General features: G+C 44.0%; 1 pseudogene; it reads right to left on the bottom strand.

Moving 5' to 3' along the window:
• Positions 1-4,183: 4,183 nt before the first annotated feature.
• On the bottom strand, positions 4,184-5,867 carry LOC137236055 (non-canonical poly(A) RNA polymerase protein Trf4-1-like; annotated as a pseudogene).
• Positions 5,868-6,118: the final 251 nt, after the last annotated feature.

Below are 6,118 nucleotides of genomic sequence, written 5' to 3'. Positions count from 1 at the left end.
ACTTGGTCAACCTTCGTCGCACATCGAATCACCAAGATCCTCGATATGGTCGGTAATAAGGACTGGCTTCACGTTGACTCGGAATCTAACCCAGCGGACTTAGGGAGCAGAGGACTACTAGCGTCAGCTTTGGTCAACAATTCGTTGTGGTGGCAGGGACCTTCTTGGCTGCAAGAAGACAATTCCCACTGGTCAGCACAAGACACCAAATACAACACGTCAATTGAGGAAAAGCGGATAAAGGTTCATGCAGCGTCAGTAAACAACAACCCTAACATCCTTGATAGGTTCTCCGACCTTTCAAGGGCGCTGCGGGTTATGTCTTACCTTTTTCGATTTGCCCGCAGAACACATCCCAAAACTAGAGTTTCCTTCAATAGGCAGTCTCATACAATCGCACCGGATGAAATCGAAACTACGTCACAACGATTGATAGCTATATGCCAAAGGAAATATTATCAAGCAGAGTATGCCAACTTGAAGTCAGGGAAACCAATTCATGGGAAGAGTGAAATTTTACCCTTAAACCCATTTATCGATTCTGATGGTATAATCAGAACTGGTGGTAGGATTGACGCATCCAAAGATATGCCCTACAACGAACGACACCCAATTATCCTGCCGTACACTTGTAGGCTATCCAGACTCCTAGTTGAGTTTATACATAAGATCTCCCTACATGGAGAAAACCAGCTGATGCTGCGCTTTATTCGCACTCAGTACTGGATACCGCGTGTTAAAACCATGATTAGGTCTGTCATCCACAAATGTAAAGTGTGTACTATTTACAAGAAGCGGGCACAAACTCAACTCATGGGCATCCTTCCCACGGAGCGCACCACTTTTGCCAGGGCTTTCACAAATACAGGGGTAGATTTCGCCGGACCTTTTGACATAAAGTCCTACCGAGGGAGAGGGTGTCGGACCTCAAAGGGATATGTATGTTTGTTCGTCTGCTTTTCAACGATAGCTATTCATCTTGAAGCGACAAACGACCTTAGTACCGGGTCCTTCTTGGCTGCCTTTTCCAGATTTGTATCCAGACGAGGATGCCCAAAAAACGTCTACTCCGACAACGGTACAAACTTTGTCGGAGCTTCACGATCCTTACGATCGGAGTTCAAGGCATTTCTTCGGGAAGCGAGGGACGATACCATGAATAAATATAGCCACCAAACTCTCGCATGGCATTTCATACCCCCAGGTGCTCCTCACATGGGAGGCTTGTGGGAGGCAGGGGTAAAAAGTTTTAAAACCCATTATAAAAAAATCGCGTCCGACCATAAATATACCTTCGAGGAGTTTACGACCCTGTTATGCCGAATAGAGGCATGTCTTAACTCTAGACCACTGAGTCCCTCATCAAATGAACCTTCCGACCTGGAGCCGCTTACTCCAGGCCATTTTCTCGTGGGTGGGCATCTGTTAGCTCCACCCGAACTCAACTGTGACGAGAACCCTCCTCAATAGTCAACAGATGGCAAAAAATGAAGGCCTTGCATCATACTTTCTGCCAAAGATGGAAATCGGAATATCCCACCGAGATCCAGAAACGATATAAGTGGAAACACCCACAATCCAATTTAAAATCCGGAGACCTGGTCGTTATCAAGGAGGATAACCTCCAACCTAACGAGTGGAGAATGGGGAGGATCGTCAACATACACCCAGGCTCTGACAACCGTGTGCGTGTTGTTGACGTCCAGACAACCAAGGGACAAATAACTAGACCAATTTCGAAATTGGTACTCCTTCCGTCCCACGACAAGGAGGAGGAAATGTAAGGGGCAAAATTCCGCCTCACAAAACCCCAGAAAACCACAACACTATTTCCCCCGACTACCTACAATTAGAGGCCCACGGTTAGTGATAGCATCGAAAGCATATTAAGGAACCCACGTCTTCGTGTCTCTCTATCCCTAAGCTTGTGTTTCTCCCGAGTCATATATTATCATCAACCCCCGGTCTCGTGAGGGTGCGAGTCTACCGGAGGGGAAACCAAAGTCGTACTACGCGATGGCAATGGGGAAAGGGAGCGCGGGACATAAAGACGCGTTCAACCACGCGCCGTGATGCCCCGCTATCCCTAAGCTTGCGTCGCTCCCGAGGCCCTAATTATAATCAACCACCCCGGTCTCGTGAGGGTGCGAGTCTACCGGAGGGCGATCCTACATCTTATTTTTTCTTTTCTTTTCTCACCCCCGGTCTCGTACCGAGTCTGCCGGAGGGGGAATCCTACGCCTAGCTACTTGTGGGAAATGGGGAAAGGGAGCTAGAGACACGAGGACGCATGGGAGCTTACCAAAAGCTCGCAAAACAAAAAGCAAAACTGAGGCTTCATAATAATACTAACCGGGGGCCCCTTGCAAAAAACCACCCCAAATTCACTCGCTCACCCAGAGCGAGGACACCAGAAAACACCCAATTTCACCTGCTCCGCAGAGCGAGGACACCAGAAAATCCCCAAATTCACTCGCTCGCCCCAAGCGAGGACCCCAGAAACCAGCCCATTCACTCGTTATCCCATAACGAGGACATCATAAAAGCCTACCGCAGAAGGGCGAACCGATCTGCCACAGAATCTAAGGGCTTTCGGCCTTTTGTATATTTAAATTTCCCACAGTCACTCGCTTCCCCCAGCGAGGATACCAGAACCCTAATACAGACCCACGGTCTACCCCAGAAAGCAGATGCACTCAGCCAAAGGCATGAGGCCAACAAAAGTTTTTGTCCAAGGGATAGGGACAGCCATATTTAAATATGTATTCATATCCCTTTCCAAAAAATGATAACAATAATAAACTTATAAATGCCAACAGGTTTAGGAAGAGAGTCTTAATTTTCTGGTCAATGTTTTGTGAATCGATAAAGAGTCATGTGGGTTTGCACATTCTCGAGCCGGAACATTAACCTCTCGAACGCTTCCATGAATACTTGACGGACAAGAACTTTCCGAAATTTCAGATTAAAAGGGTGAATACTCCCTGTGTAGCAGGACAGCACAAAAGCTTGGAATCTAAAGTTCTAAGACGAATTGGCAACATACTGCATTTTTTGAATAAAAGTCCAACGCGCGGCATTTTCTAAACAATTTCTGAAAGAGTGACCAACCCAACATGACCTTATCAATCACGAAATGTTCAGTAGAAACCGAATCATTTCCCCGCAACATATTGGCACTTGCAAAACCATTATCACTACTACTAGACTACTAGATTCTTCCCGCTTACTGGATTACGAATGGGAATTTCAAAACCCCAATCAAAAACGGAATCGTTTCGTAATTTCACATAAGTCAAAAAAAAATTTGGAAGTGGGAAAAGGTTCCCTAACCTTGAGCAGTATCCGGCACCCCTTACCACTGGTGGGGGGAAGTGCCGGACTTACAAAAGGTCATTGAAAGCGGGAGGGCATCCCACCGGGTGGATGCTCCCCTTACCTCGAACAGTATCTGATACCCCTTACCTCTGGTGGGGGGAAGTGTCAGACTTGAGCGAGGCCTTAACTAACAAAACCAAACACATCACGCAGTATCTGCCACCCCTTACCACTGGTGGGGGGAAGTAGCAGACTGACGCAACGTTTTCCCTACCTGATGCAATCTCAACGTCAAAAAATAGTCTTCAGTATTCTTCTAAACCAGCCCATGTATTCCTTTCAATAAAACCTTTAACAACACCCCATATCGACTTTTTACATTTGACTTGATCATGCACTGACAGCATTGTATGATCATCAACAGTTCTTACAAGGCAATAGTGCATTTAGACATTGAAACTATCGGCATATGGAATGCCAGCATTAACACTAGTTACACCTATGGAATACAATTCACCCGTTTCACGCATCTCTTGGTTTTCAGTCACCTTAGACACTTTGGGTCCCACGGAAGCCAATAATTGCACAGCTAAATAAATAGTAAGTGTCTGATTGCCTTCATTATTGGTTAACCAATCGTTGAAAGACATATTTTCAGTTTTCCGCGCTGCATGAAATTCCAAAAAGAATATCGATTTTGAAAAAAAAAAAAAAAAAATCATGCGAAATAGCGTATCGACATTAATTGGAAGTATTGTCTGTTCTAATTGACGGCCTTCATGTGTTGATGAGCATTCAGCTGTCACAATAAATGGAACAATGTATCGCAAGTGAAAGCACTACGCACATTCGCGCGTACTAAATCTCACACAGAACAAAATACCAATTTTTTCTGTTGATGCTGTTGCTGTTGTAATGCTGGATGCATATGCTGATGCTGTTGCAATGGGGGTGTGATAACGCCAGGTGGTAGCATAGACGGAATGAACTTAACGGCACTGGTATTTCTGGGCGTACTCGGTACAATAAGATGCTCAAAATGTTCACGTATCCACTCACGGTAGTCAATTACATCATCGGTTACCCGTATTATTCGTCCTAGGATGGTACGCTCAGCGCAATTACTACCGTATTCGTTGAGTGGACTCACAGCATTCGCCAACAACATATATGCATATTCAAATGCTTGTTTTACCTGTAATGCACCATAGGAGCTACGTCCAATATCATTACCCGGCGTCAGTGGATCTTCAATACATAATAATGATGGACGATGTCCGTCAATCATTTCACGTTGCAGGTCTTCTTTTGGTAAATAACGTCCGCCATTTTTTATCGAAATGCCAATTTTCATATAATTGAACTTACGCCCATAAAATTCAAAAAAAAAAAAACTCCAACAACAGTACACCTAAATTGGCCTTATCATGGTCTATTTGATGCGGATGTAATTGTAGGAAACTTATACACATTAATATTAATGAGTAAGAGGAAATGCCACCGGTAGGAACTTCATTGAGATCACGCTGTAACAAAAATTGCTTCAGCACGAGCACCAGTTTCGCTAACACTGGATAATCTTGTTTAAATTTCTTAACTAGTTCGGCCGAGTGTACACCCGATTGCATATTAAAGGATATATCTACTCTTACTTGCGATCTGTGAGCTTTATGATGGGCACAGACGCTTTGTCAAGTACGCGCACTGAATGTGGTTCGGCAATTCCGCGCGCAATCAGTGCTGTTTCGAGAGTTCGCAGTGGGGCCTTTTCCCATAGTCCTAACACAACTAAATCAATATCCGATGTGGGCAGAAATAGGCCCGTACGAAATGAGCCAAATATTTCCACAATCGCTTTCGGCCAGATTGAGTGTACCACCGCTTCTAGGTGCTGTACAACTTCATTGCGTATAGCATGCTCGGTGGGGTGGGCAATACATAATTATAAAATTGTTCGATTTCCTGATGTAAACCAACAATTCCGCGTCCATATTCAAAACTTGGCACTCGCCAGGGGCAACCTTTGTACTTTACTACTAATTTATCCATATATCTGCTGAGGTTAAATGTGCTTACCTTATTATCTACCATACGTCCAATTTTCCTACGTGATGGATTATAATAACTTGGACGATCGTGAGATGGCATTTTTGTATTGATTGTTGTATCACCTACACCACCACCACCAACTGGTGTTGTAGCTGTTGTAATATAGTCGTTGTTTGGTGTTGAATCAATTGAGTTGTTGCTGGATGTATTACCACTACTATTTGTGCCACTACTACCGTTATTATTATTATTATTATGATTGTATATTGAATTTCGCAATCCTACGTTACCAACCTGCAGTGTAGAGAATCCCGATCGCGTGCACTTAAAGATGCGCCGTTTAATTTACTATTACCACCACTATGTAATTGTTGTCATTGTTGACTTTGTTGTTCTAACAATTGGCTCATATCATGCGCTGTGGTCTCCCAAATTTTACACCATGTGCGTAATGCTGGACCCTCCTGTTCCTCTTGAAACCAGCCAACAAAAGGATCCATTCAAAACAGTCTTCCTTCTCACAGAACAGAAATCGTATTGGCGCGCAATCCAACCAAAGATTTCGCGTCGTCGTCCACTTGCGAAAGATTGCGCGTGAAAAACACCTATTATTTTATTAGTAAATGTGTGTACCATTCTGCGTAATGAAATTGTAGTATCATCGCAGTTTGCCAGTGAACCACCCAATTTGTAGCTGTGAACCTGAAATGAAATAAAAGAATACAAAATTAGGAAAATTTATAAAAATATA

Source organism: Eurosta solidaginis, unplaced genomic scaffold, assembly GCF_040869045.1.
Source record: "Eurosta solidaginis isolate ZX-2024a unplaced genomic scaffold, ASM4086904v1 ctg00001291.1, whole genome shotgun sequence".
NCBI classification, from domain to species: domain Eukaryota; kingdom Metazoa; phylum Arthropoda; class Insecta; order Diptera; family Tephritidae; genus Eurosta; species Eurosta solidaginis.
Note: the sequence above shows the minus strand (reverse complement) of the source record. Positions and strands in the feature narration are given on the sequence as shown.